Source organism: Acomys russatus, chromosome 24, assembly GCF_903995435.1.
Source record: "Acomys russatus chromosome 24, mAcoRus1.1, whole genome shotgun sequence".
Taxonomy (NCBI): Eukaryota; Metazoa; Chordata; class Mammalia; order Rodentia; family Muridae; genus Acomys; species Acomys russatus.
Genome location: NC_067160.1, coordinates 13731917 through 13745739, shown reverse-complemented (window position 1 = coordinate 13745739; position 13823 = coordinate 13731917). Strand labels below are relative to the sequence as shown.

General features: G+C 45.0%; 1 non-coding gene across 1 annotated transcript; it reads left to right on the top strand.

Moving 5' to 3' along the window:
* The first annotated feature begins 621 nt into the window (after positions 1-621).
* On the top strand, positions 622-755 carry LOC127207766 (small nucleolar RNA SNORA17). The gene has a single exon (XR_007832973.1). It is a non-coding gene; the product is annotated as a small nucleolar RNA SNORA17 (small nucleolar RNA).
* The last annotated feature ends 13068 nt before the right edge of the window (positions 756-13823 follow it).

Below are 13823 nucleotides of genomic sequence, written 5' to 3'. Positions count from 1 at the left end.
GGAGTCCAGGACAGCCAAGGCTACACAGAGAAACCCTGTCTCGAAAAACCAAAAAAAAAAAAAAAAAAAAAAAAAAAAAAAAAAAAGCAAAGTCAGGCCAGTCTTGGTGGCGCACGCCTTTAATCCCAGCACTTAGGCAGGCAGATCTCTGTGAGTCTGAGGCCAGCCTGGTCTACAAAGTGAGTCCAGGATAATCAAGGCTACACAGAGAAACCCTGTCCCAAAAAAACAAAACAAACAAACAAAAAAAGGGGGCAAAGTCATTCTCAGCTACATAGCAAGGAAAGATACATTCTGGGACACATGAGATCCTGTCTCTAAAAAATAAAAAAGGTTTTCCATGGTATCTCTGCACTAAAATCATGTTTAACACCTTTCTACCCCAGAGGAACAAGAACTGACTGATGTTTACTGGTTACATAATTCTCCTCCATTTGAAGAAATGTGACAAGCGAACTCAATACCTCCTGACACTTGCAGTTGGCGAAAGACAGAAAGTTTACCCAGCACGGAGTTTTTCTCATGCAGACCTCCTGCAAACTGATTCATCACGTGGGGTGGCTAAAAGTCAGGGATAACACCTGCCCCTAGAAGCCTTGCAGGTGTGGCTGCTGTGTCACATGTGCATCAGCAGGTGCCTTGCAGGTGTGGCTGCTGTGTCAGGTATGCATCAGCGAGTGGAGGAGAGGAGAGAGGCCATGCCTATGCTCAGTGCTCTGACCTGTGGACATTTGAACGATTAGTCGCCTAACATTTCCTTAAAAACCTAGCCTGAGACACCACCACACCACCAGTCCAGTGCTGGTGTGCTGGCTCCACCCCTAGCCAGCTGCAGTACTCAGGAGATTGGGCCACACATATTGCAGGAGTTGTGGATGAGCTGGCCAGACTTTGGGGGAGGGTGTACAAGTGTGGGAGATCTATCTGACCCTATCACTTGCCTCCTGTGTGGTGGCATGGATGAGGGGGAAACACCTTGCCCCTCACCACCTGCAGCAGGTGAGAGACCTGGCCCTGGGGTCACGAAGAGAGCTGTTCCGGCCCCTCACCAGTTGCAACACTTGAAAGAGTGTGCCTTCATCCTTACCTGGGCAACACAGTAGACCTGACCGTGGTGGGGGGTGAGTGGGCAGTGAGCCAGCCCTGAGGCCATGAACATGGGAGAGCTGGTCCTGCCACTGTCTGCCATGCGGTGACATGGGCAGGGAGAGATAATCACCCTCTTCTCGTGCTTTGCTACCAATGGCAGGCAGGAGAGCTAGCCCCAAGGTCATCAGAGCAGGAGAGCTGGCCCTGCTCCTCACCTGCTGCAACACTCGGGAGAGCTGTCCCTTCCCTCCCCTGTCCCTTACTATCTATGGCAGGCAGGAGAGCTGGCCCTGAGGGCATGAGAGCCAGAGAACTGGAGGGCTGACCAGCTCAGGTATCTCCCAGTCCCACATCCAGGGCTTTGAATTAGCTTACCTCAACATCTACCCCATTGATGAAGTGCTTGAGAGCACAAAGGGGCTGGTCCTACAAATCCAAAACTACAGCATCTCCATGACACAGGGCAACAACAGAATATCCAAAAGGAGTCCCAGTGAGATTTGGTATCAACAGAGCAGCAGAAGCCAAAGGCCTCATACCAGGCCAACAAGGCATTGCAATAAACCTTTGCAAACAAAGAAGTGTGGACAAAAGAGCATACTGTGGGACACACTGTGACACGTCACAGCTTCCACAATGAGATTTTCCCCCCTCTGTTGAAGGGAAGGTTGCAAAGGGAGGAGGAGATGAGTGGGATGGGGGTTCATGATGTGAAATTCACAAAGAACCAATAAAAAGTTTAAAACAAAACAAAACAAAAAAAAAAGTAAGGCACAATAGAGGAAGGACTCCTAGGAGAATCCTTCTCACTGGAAACCCCCCCAAAAGTCACCCCTTTCCTGCCAAGTGATCACTGCAAAAACAACTAGAGTCAAAACTGAGCAAGTCACTGTGACCTCTCAGGCATTTCTCTCTACTGCTCTAAGGACATTACCAATTTGCGGGACCACTTCTAACATCTTCACCAAGAGAAAGGAGTAAATTAGTGAGTTCTCTTTAGAACAGCGCAAACACGTTCACGCCTCCTCTTAGCTCACTAACAGTCTGAGAAAAGCCTATGGAGCCCCAGAAAAGAACGTCTCCCGATGAAGGGAAGCAGAGCTCACGTTAGCTTTGTCTTTGCTGTGGCTTTCTCTCTGGCTCAGAATCAGGGCTGAGGCTCACTTGGGGCCAGTGATCATCGGTGTCCCTCAGGATCGCTACTGCATTCACAGAGCACCACATACTTTCAGTGACAGCTCAAAGCCATTCAAAAAAAAAAAAAAAAAAAAAAAAAGGCTTGGGATGGAAGCAGCACTTACCTCCTTGCAGGTTTCCTTTCTGAATTCCTACAGTGATGATGGCATGCAGGAGCTTAGGGACTTTTAGTTTAAAGCTTCCCAAAATATCTGCATTGGGTTAAGGGTCATCAGACTCCAAATGGTCTGATATCGGCATGTTTCTTTGGAAGGACAACACATTAGTAGCCCATCTTAGTCACTGTTTGATGCTGTGAAGAGACACCATGGCCAAGGCAACTCTTATAAAGAAAGTGTTTAGTTGGAAGCTTACTTACAGTTTCAAAGGGTTAGACCATTAGCACCATGGTGGCAAGCAGATAGGCATGGTGCTGGAGACACAGCTGAGAACTTTACATTCTGATCCTAAGGCAGCAGTCAGAGAAAGACACTGGGCCTGACTGAGCTTTTGAAACCTCAAAGCCCACACCCAGTGACACACCTTCTCCAACAAGGCCACACCTCCTAATCCTTCTAAAACAGTTCCACACCCATCATATACTACTCTATAGGGGTCATTCCCACTCAAAGCACCACACAACTCTCTTCGATCGTGCAACAAATATTTACTGGCACACTTCTGCACCAAAAAAAGGTTCCAAAACAGCCCGAGGAAATAGTGCTAAGAAAAATAGACATGCAAGCTCCTCTGGTTAATTAGGCATTACCTCTACTTAACAAACTTCTTTCCCTAATAGGGTCCCTCTAATATTCTAGGATGGCCTTGAACTCTGTGACACCATGCTGGCCTACAATTTGAACAGCTCTTGCCTCAGCAACCAGAATGACCCGCTGTTAAAGCTATTTTTATAAAATACTGTTTGTCTCTCAGCTTTTAACCCAGCTAGCACCCAAATAATTAAGACTCATTTATATCGTTTGTTTATTGAGCTTTAGAGCACAATCCTGAGTGGTTTTAGCTCTATTCTTTGTTTGTTTGCTTTGATGTTTTTGTTTTTCAAGACAAGAGTTTCTCGGTGTAGCCTTGGCTGTCGTGGACTCACTTTGTAGACCAGGCTGGCCTCTATACTCGTCTGGCTTCCTCCCAGCATAAATCCCTGAGATGCTTGCACTTAATGGTATTCTCTGCTCCAGGTCCTCTCTCCTGATGTCTCCTGGATCTCTGCCTATGGCTGAATCCCCTACTTCCTCCTCTAACTCCTCCTCCCCTGGCTAGCAGGAAGTCCAGCTCTATTCTCTTCCCTGCTCCAGCAACTGGCTGCAACCCATTTTATTGGATTATCAGGGGACAGTTGGGGAGCAGTGTTTACACAACATTGAGGCAAGAGATTCTCAGAACAAGGATTGCAACAAGAGATGGGAGGAGGTGTATAGAAATCAGCATTAGAATTACACAATAACCTTATGCCTATGGGCCACCCAACACTTTACCATCAGCAACTCTGCCACTCATCCAGGAAGGCTCCTGTGGACCTCAGATCTGGCTTCAGCAGTGCCTGTTCTATCATGTAGCATTCTGTGTGCACCTAGTAACTTTTGCACTGAAAAGGAATTACTGTTTCCCAGAGTTTCAGAAGTGCAATGTTATTCTGTACTTCTCGAAACCTGTGTCATTCTCATGTCAGATGTAAAGGACTATATAAAATAATCCTTATAGCATTTTAACCCTTTAGCTTCACTGAAAGGACAGGGAAATGTGTACTCAATGAACAAAATCTGGGGGGGCGGGCGGGAATGAAACTGGTTTGATGGTGCACTCCTACCATCTCAGGATTGTTGTGGGTTGAAGCCCATCTTGGGGTTCATAATTTCTCCCAGACTATCCTGGGCTATAATGTTAGACCCTGAGGGAGGTGGGGAGAGGAAAAGGTTTACGAGGCAAGTGGAGGGAGATAGAGGGCGGGGAGAGCGAGAGTTGGGGGAGAAGAGGTGGGGATATAGAGGAAGAGAAAGAGAAAGAAAGGCAGAAAGAAAGACAGAGAGAGAAGGTGGGGGTGAACACAGGAGAATCTGAAAAGCATAAGTCTCTATTACTCCCGATGGCAAATGTGATTTGGGGCCATGAAATTGATCTACATAAGTATAATTCCACTAAAATAGTCATAATTTAGCTGGGTGTGGTGGCCAGTGGATCACTGTGAGTTCGAGGCCAGCCTGCTCTACACAGGGAGTCCAGGACAGCCAGGGCTATGACACAGAGAAACCCTGTCTCGAAAAACTAAAAAAAAAAAAAAAAAAAAAAAAAAAATTAAAGTCATAATTTGTTCAGAAGATACTTCTCAGGATACTTTCTATCAGAAGTTTTACAAGGGAACCAGACAGTCGGAGTGGGGAAAGCTCACTGGCTCTGGCAAGGCCTTGATGGACTCTGCCTGCCTTCGCTTCATTATGAAGAGCTCTCAGAAGACACGCCTTTCTTCATCAGCTCACCAGTGCTAATGGACAAAGACCCAGGGTCTCCCTGCCACCAGATTCCATCCTCATGGCTCGCCATGTACCTTCCTATGTCTTCCTGCACACTTCTGGGCTACTAAGTAAGAGTGATTTTGGTAAGTGGATCCTGTCACTGAGAATTAAGACCACTGAGGGACTAAGTCTCACGTTTCAAATTTGAAATGAAAACCAAGCCTGTAAATCATAGCGAAAGATACAAAACCATAGTGAAATCAGAGGGGGAAAACCAACCAGCCTATCCAAGAAAATCCTCACATGCCTAGTTCCTCTAAGAAATATGAAGGTTTGGGTGAGATCATATATTAATGTAGAAACTCTTTTCTGTACACACACACACACACACACACACACACACACACACACACACACACACACACACACACGTCCCATCTTCAGGTTTCCAATACCCATTAGCCATCTGTACTGTCATAGTGTCTATTATTTTGAGCTCTTGACAAAAAAGGAGAGAAATAATTTTTCTAGGGCAGTCAATCATCTGCTAAGTAATGACTAACAACAGACGCCATTTACACATCTCCAAAGAGATCTGATTTCGACAAGGTACATTAAAATAAGAGTTACTGAGCATTAACGTTTCATAACACCTGTTTTGCAGAAGAATTCAAAAGTGGGCAAGGAAGTCACCAATCCTAAACAATCAGAAACAGAGAGGCATCCCCGGAGGTTGAAGTTAGTGGTTTCCTTCAGAGAAACTTCACTTTCTCTGGATTTCTTTGTAGACCAGGCTGGCCTTGAACCCACAGCGATCCACCTGCCTCTGCCTCCCAAGTGCTGGGATTAAAGCTGTGCACCACCACCGCCCTGGCTGTGTTGATAGAATCTTTTAATGCCCAAGAACTACTTTAGCTATTTTGAAGCAGAGGGAAAAAAAAATCAGTATGCATTTCTAATGAAAAGTGTAGCCACTGATGTCATAATTATGTCATCATAAAGAGTATTGTAAAAGACAGCTTGCCTGAAAACACGGGGGGAGATGATTTGGGGAAATTGTCAGGGACATAGCAATTTGGTAGTTGGAAAATAATTTAGGCAGCAAGCAATGTGGTCTGCTTACCCAAACCAAAGAGAAAATGTAATTAAAAGGGGGAATGGAAACTATTGTGGGTTTCACAAAGAAAAGAAAAAGTGGGTAAGTTTTCCTAACTGTAAGCTTCTCCCGTTACAGACGTCAGCATGGAGATGCGTGCATACAAAGAGCATGGAAAGGAGTCAGATCTGTGCACATCTTCCTGGAGTGAGACCCCGACGAAGGTAGAGACAAGTCTAGGACAGGGCTGGTGAATTTAGATATGTCGTCCTCTTTGATGAAAGCTTGAATTAACATGCAAGCACTGAAGAAAAGGAACCTGCCATTAGCTGGGCTTGTTGGTGCATGCCTGTAATCCCAGTACTCAAAGGGCAGAGGCAGGCGGATCTCTGTGAGTTCGAGGCCAGCCTGGTCCACAAAGCAAGTCCAGGACAGCCAAGGCTACACAGAGAAACCCTGTCTCAAACAAAACAAAACAAAACAAAAAACAAGAACAAACAAACAAACAAAGAAACCTTCCATTAACATAAAGAGACAAAATACTGTTCAAACAAAGCTTGGGTCTGCTATCTCAGGGTCACCACACAAATGCCATAGGAGATATGTAATGTGCTGGGGAAATTAAGTCTTCATTTATTATCATTGATTCTACTCAGAAGTTTTCTTCATAAAGTTCAAATTTTACTTGAGACTTTGCAGCTAAGCAATAATCATCTTGGCGTTGAAAAAAAAAATTTTAAATCAGTGAAACATGGTTGCATTTAGCTGACCGGTGTCATTCTCAAGAAAAGTTTTTCAAGTTTTGGCATGTGTCACTGCCCCTATGCCACCCTCCCCCCCCAAGGTCAGGCTTATCAAGGGAAAGCAGCTGTGGTGACATGGACACATGTGAGAAACACAAGGGTCCTTAGGTGCCTTCAAGCAAGCCAAGAGCTAGAGACATGGGTGAGCATCACACGCCCTAGTCCAGCTGAGTAAGGCGGAGGGAGTGAGCTGCCCAGGGAGATATACAGAAAGCTCTTTGCTTTGAGCTCAGCCTGGTGACTGTTATCTATGCCTGGTGCTCCCTGGGATGGGAACCAAGACCAGATCCGCTCTCTAGCCAATCAGCAGCTCTCTCTCGCTCTGTGAAGGGCTGCAGATCTTTCCACAGGTTGTTTTGCTGGCTGGGGCTTCTGGTCTCCCTAGGGCAAGAGACACAGGGTCAATGGGAACAACACAACGCAGGCCAAGCCGGCACAGGGCCACGGCTGACCATACATCTTGGAATCCAGAAAAAGGTTCTGGTTTTCTCTGAAAATCAAGAGTGCAGCTGGGTGGTGGTGACACAGACCTTTAATCCCAGCACTCAGGAGACAGAGGCAGGCAGATCTCTGAGTTCAAGGCCAGCCTGGTCTACAGAGCATGTTCCAGGATAGCCAGGACTACACAGAGAAACCCTGTCTCAAAAAAGTTAAAAAAAAAAAAATAAAAAAATCAAAAGCACAATAAATCCAGCAATTCTACTCTGAAGTATATTTCCAAGAGGCTGAAACAGGAATTCAAAGACTTGTACACAAATACACATAGCAGCCACACTCACAGTGACAAAAGGTGACCCAAATACCCGGCAACTGGTGACTGGATAAACAAAGTGTAATAAAATGACGCTGTAATTTGAATATGAAACCCCTCCACAAGTTCATGCTTTGTTTGTTTTTTGAGACAGGGTTTCTCTTGGCAGTCCTGGAACTTGCTCTGTAGGCCAGGCTAGTCTTGAACTCATGAGATCCGCCTGCCTCTGCCTCCTCAGCACTGAGGATTAAAGGCGTGCACCACCACCACCCAACCAAGCTCCCGTTTTGAATGTGTGCAGTCATCAGTGCTGTTCTGGAAGCTGTGGAAACTTTAGGAAAAGCAGCTTAGGCGGAAGTAGGTCATGGCGGTGGGGGTGGGGGTAGGGTGGGGTGTGTGTACTATTCCTCTGGGAGAAAAGCCACCTGATCTGGACACCCTGCGTGATAGCAGTATGTGAAGGCTTCCATGCTTTGCCAATGTTGACTTCATCAGCATTTTCAATAAAATAAAATATTTATTTTCAATAAAATAAAACATGGGGCAGAAACCAAAAGGCATACTGACTAGTCACGACTGGGAGAATCGGAATGTGTGGGTCACTCTTTCAAAAGAGGGCAATAATACCACAAGCCACACCTCTCACCTAGTTGCCTGCTGGTAGGTCAACAGGAGACTGAGGCAGGAGAGTGTTGCTAAAAACAAAGGGCTGCTGACTCATGGAGCTCAGTGATGAGCCTGGCAGAGAGACACAACCCTTCTGTAGCCAGGCTCCCAACCTTTGGGGAGCCATGACCCTGCCTACTCTTCCGGGCAAATTAAGGAAGGAATTTAAACTTGCAGGCGACTTTGCTAGGAGCTCTCAGAGTTATGGGAAAAGCATTAAAACAAACAAACAAACAAACCCAAGAGTGAACACAATGGACTGGAAACCAAAAGGCCAGCTTAGAGTCATCTTAAGACTTCCTGCCGGTAGCTGTAGCAAACTTCTTCACTTCTCAATTGCCAATTGGAGGTCCCGCACCATCAGGAGGTGGGGCCAAGCCCACCACCACTCCCCAGCACATCCTAAACCAGTGGCCTCCTCCACGCCCCACCAATGCTGTCAACTCTTCTTTCCTCTCAGCCTCTGCCCTCTCAGACACCCTCCCCGCCCTAAACTTCAATTCTGGAACACAAAAATTGTCCCAGAAACCCTTTCCTTTATCTTCCTTTGGACCATCCACAGGGCCCAGATGTCACTCTCTTTGGTTTGGGTGGCATTTAAACCTACTACTACCCTTTCTTCCTTGCATCTGCAAGTATCTTCAAAGGTAGATTCCTTTTTTTCCTCTTAACCAGCTGTTTAAAAAGTAGGTTTGTCCTGGCCTTAAACCCCAGCACTCAGGAGACAGAGGCAGGTGGATCTCTATGAGTTTGAGGCCAGCCTGGTCTACAGAGTGAGTCCAGGACAGTCAAACCAGAGAAACCTGGTCTCGAAAAAACAAAAAGTAGGTCTGTCGCTAGGTTACAGCTTCATGGTTTCTAGTTTCCATTTTGGGGCTGACTCACTGACTCCCAATAAGAGTTGATTTAGATTTTGGCCGGTAACATAAACCCCAGAAGCATTTTTTTAGGGGTATTGTTTCTTCAATTTGGCCTATCAAGTAACCCTCAACTTCAACACCAGAGTGTAAACAAGGCAAGTCCTCTGTTTTCTGTGAATGCCATAAAAGTTTACTAGGTGTCCTCACGAACTGTGCTGAGCAAGTAGCCTCAGGGCACACTTAGGCTCTCCTGTGCTTGGGGGTAGACATTCCAGATGCCACATCTGGGGACACTTAACAGGGGTATGCTCTAACTCTTAAAGGATCATGTTCAAGGGGAGAGGCAAACAAAAACTAGCCTTTTCCTAACTCTTTAAATAAAGGGACCGTACCGTTGTAATGAAACTAGAGAAACCACACCGAATTTTGCTAAAGCCAGAAAGGTAACTGTAGTCATGATTAGCCTCTACCCAGAACAGGCAGAGTAGAAATCATAAGATGATCATTTTACTCTGAGTACTGACTATATAACATGATCGCAAATGTCAGCTGACGGAGGGACGTCATCACGCCTACAACTTCTATGAAGCAGACTAAGAGAGCAGAGCTACATGCCAAGAGTTGGTCAGAAAACATGGGACCCACAATCCCCTACTAGTCACCCAAGACCAAGGCCATCCATCCCAGTTTTGCTTGCATTTATGTAGGGGCACAGTAGGAGGCAGTGTACCGAGGCCTTAACAGGGTTCCAAACTCCCCGATACTGCAATTACACGTGGCTGTGAGCAGCTGTGGACACTGGGAATCAAACCAGAGTCTTCTGTAAAAACAGCCAGCACATGCCACATGGCGGTGGCGGTGGTTTTTCTGTCTGGTTTTTTGGTTTGTTTGTTGGTTTTTTTTTCTAGACCGGGTTTCTCTGTGTATCTTTGGCTGTCCTGGACTCACTTTGTACACCAGGCTGGCCTCGAACTCAAAGTGACCTGCCTGCCTCTGCCTCCTGAGTGCTGGGACTAAAGGCATGCACCACCATGCCTAGCAGATCTCTGAGTTTGAAGTCAGCATGGTTTACAGAGTTCCAGGACAGCTAATATTACACAGAGAAACTCTGCCTGGGGGAGCGGGCGGGGGGGGGGGGGGGGGGGCCACGGGAGGAGAAAAATAGCAGCCAGTGCTCTTAACGTCACTTTCCCCTAGAACATTTTTTAAAACCAGAATTTTCACACAAAATATACTTCAACCATACACATAAAACAAAAATAAAAATATAAAAGCAGATCATCCAGCTCAGTGGCAAAGTACTTGTGTAGTATACTCAAGGTTCTGATTTTAAGCATCACAAAACACGAAAAATTGTTTTGAGACGGTCTCACTGTCCAGCCCTTGCTGGCCTTGAACTCAGATCTGCCTGCCTCTGCCTCCTGGGTACTGGGGTTTAAGGTATGTCACAACCAGCCTGAAAAATGGTTTTATTTGGTGTTTGGTTTTCTGAGACAGGGTCTCTCTGTTAGCCTTGGCTGTCCTGGAAAATAGATACACTGTGGAGATTTGTTTTATAGACTCAAATGTCTTTAAAACTCTTACATGTTAAAAGGAAATTACTTAATGGTGGCAGCTTAATTTCATTTTGATTTTTATATTATTTGCTCAGTACTCAAGCATTAAAAAAATGTCTCTATGTTACAATTCACCTATCAGCTCCTAACCTTTAAATCTATGGCACTTCCGGGAGGAGTGATCAACTGTCCTGGACGGAACTGAAGTTGTTGTTCATCATGCTGTCTGGGAGGAAGCTCAGGAAACTCCTGCAGCAGATCCGCCTTGCCCAGAAAGAAAAAGCAGCCCTGGGAGTGGAAGGCCCTCTCCAAGTCAACCAGGACTAGTGAGGTGACAGAGGAGGATTACAGCTCTTGGAGATGCGAGCAAAAGTTCCTACCTCTTCTACCGAAAGGTTCTCAGTAACAGCCAGAAGGATTTGGAGAAAATATTTAATTCACCCAGTCACCTCTTCCATGATGGCCCTCTGACTCCCCTGGATGTATATATTGGGAGGACAGAGAGACTGGAGAGGGGCCCGCTAGCAGCTGACTCTTCTGTAATAAAGAATATTGCTAAAAACAAAACAAAAAACTCCTCTGTTCTTGTCTCTACATCTTCCCACACCCTCCATGATCAGACTTTTTATCCATTCTGCGACTACTCAGTTAGCAGGCTACTCTCTAGCTAAGACCAGCATCCTTTTCTTTTCCCTGCTGCCCATGATGCTTACCACCATCTTGCCACGTTCTATAGTGTGAGGGCGTGTCCCTCGGCTGTTCTCCCAGCCTCACCATCCTAGAGTGTGCTAGTTTCCCATGGTTTAGTCCTCAGCTTAAAAGTAGTTTTGAAAATTCAGGACTTGAATGACTTTATTTTTTCTGGGGAGAAAGCTCATGATCACGCGGAGTAGAAATCATGGATATTTCCCACAGCACTTCGCAAATGCAGCAAATACATATGTAAACATTTGGTTGTGTGAACATGAACAAGGCAAGAGAGACCAATCTATTTAACCTTAACATTAAAGATGAGCCACTAATCAAATTCTGTTCCCAGAGTATCAACTAACTGGTTTCCTGCTATCACACAAAACTTACTACTTATTCATAGCAGTTTTAAGCACTAGTCAGTTAATTTACATTGAAAATACTTTCCAACCCCACAACAGTTGAACTGTAGTATACTGCATATCAACTTTTAAATCCAAAATTTCAAAATTCTAATTCAAATATTAGGTACATAATGTGACAAAAACCTTAGGAAAGTGACGCTGTTCTGGGATAAACTACAATTATTTCTGAAGGGAGTGCCTGCTGCTCTTTTTTTTTCCCCACAAAATACTATTTATTATTAGTTCTTACAATACTTTCGCTTTCTTTATTAGGCTGATTTAGGTTCTTTGGGAGGCTTACAAAAGCATACAATCTTTGTAGGCAATATTAAATATATAGAATACAAAGAATAGTTTCTTATACAAAAGTTCTAGATGTTTCACCTACTGGATTTTACTTATTAGTTTTTCAAGACAAGTCTTTCTCCATGTAGCCCTGCCTGTCCAGGAACGCACTGTACACCAGGCTGGCCTCAATCTCAAAGAGATCGGCCTGGTTCTGCTTCCCAGGTGCTGTGATTAAAGGTGTGCACCACCACGCCCACCTTCACTTGCTGAACTTTAAATGATTGTAACAAAGGTTATATATATACCAACACAACTTGAGCTGTCTCCAAAACAAACAACCCCCCACATCTATTTAGTCAAAAATAAACCTAGTCAAACAGACTTTTAAAAAATTTAAAAAGTTTATCTGCATTGGTATTATGCCTGCATGTGTCTTTGTGAAGGTGTCAGATACTGGAGTTACAGATATTTGTGAGTTCCCTTGTGGGTGCTGGGAATTGAATCCAGGTCCTCTGGAAGAGCAGCCAGTGCTCTTTCTGCCAAGCCACCTCTCCAGCTCCAAATAGACTTCTTAAAAAAAAAAAAAAAAAAAAAAAAAAAAAATTTTTTTCCAGGATGCTGGAGAGCTGGCTTGGTGGTTAAGAATACTGCTTGCTCTTACAGAGGTCGTGAATTCAACTCCCAGCAACCACATAGCTCACAACCATCTGTAACAGAGACTCCCTATTCTAGTGTGCACAAAGACAGGGAACTCATATACATAAGATAAACTTATCTTTTAAGAAAAACGCTTTCCAGATAGCTAAAGAGAAGAGCAGTTAAGAGCACTGAAAAGCAGCAGTTGGAAGCACTGGCTGCTTTCCGGAGGACTGGCTTTGATTCCTGGCAACTACACTTTGGCCCACAGCTGTAACTCCAGTCCCAGAGGCTCCAACACACAGCTCTGGCCTCCTTGGGAGCAGGCACACATGTGGTACAGACATTCATGGAGGCAAAACGCCCACACACACAAAACAAAAAGTCAAGGGGGCGGGGCAGGATCTCTTTGGTGGCTGAGGGTAAAGTGCTCTCCACAAAAGCCCAACAGTCGGTTTGATCCCTCGAACCCACGTGCAGGTGGAGGAGAACCAACACAATGTTGTCCTCTAACCTCCACCATGGCCATGTAGCACAGACACAATCAATTCCCCCCCTAAAAAGCTTTCAATCCCAGTACTTGGGAGGCAGAGGCAGGAAAAGCAGGTCATCTTCAGCTATAACAACTGGACTGAATGAGGCGGTCGGAAAAAAATGAAAATGCTTTCTGGGGTTTCCTGGTGGACAACACTGGCTAAGAACTATTTTCCTTTTACTTATTGTTAGTGCATGCACATGATTGGGTGCTCTGTGTGCATGCATGTGGAGGTCGCAACTTTCTAAGGCTGGGTCTCTCCCTCAACCTCACCGCTTCCCGGCACAGGACTGAACCTAGACTGCCAGGCTTGTGTAGCAAGCACCTTTCTTTACATATTGAGTCATCATGCTGGCCCCACGAATTATTTCCTATAAAGTATGAGATACGTTTCAGCTGATCTAACATGGAGTTTTAAATATATTAAAGCACTTTCACTATTTTGAAGGCCAAAGTTATAAGGCAGTTACTTTGTAATATGTATACCTCCCTTTAAAGCGTTGAGTGGTATCTTCGAGGTACAGCAGACATCCAGCTCAGCAGAATAATTGCACTTGTATATACACACAGTATGAATGAACTCCAGCCATTGTAAAAACTGACAAAACTGTTGAAGGGTATACAGTGAAAACGGTTCTGTCCACTAATACACAGCTTACAACTAAGAACTTGGCTTCAGAGCAATTCTTCAAATACTGTTTCCAAAACACCCAACATTCAAAGAATATAAAAAACATTACAATCATTACACTAGAGGCCAAATATTTTTACCTGTTAAGCAAAATATCTAAAGCCCACAAACACT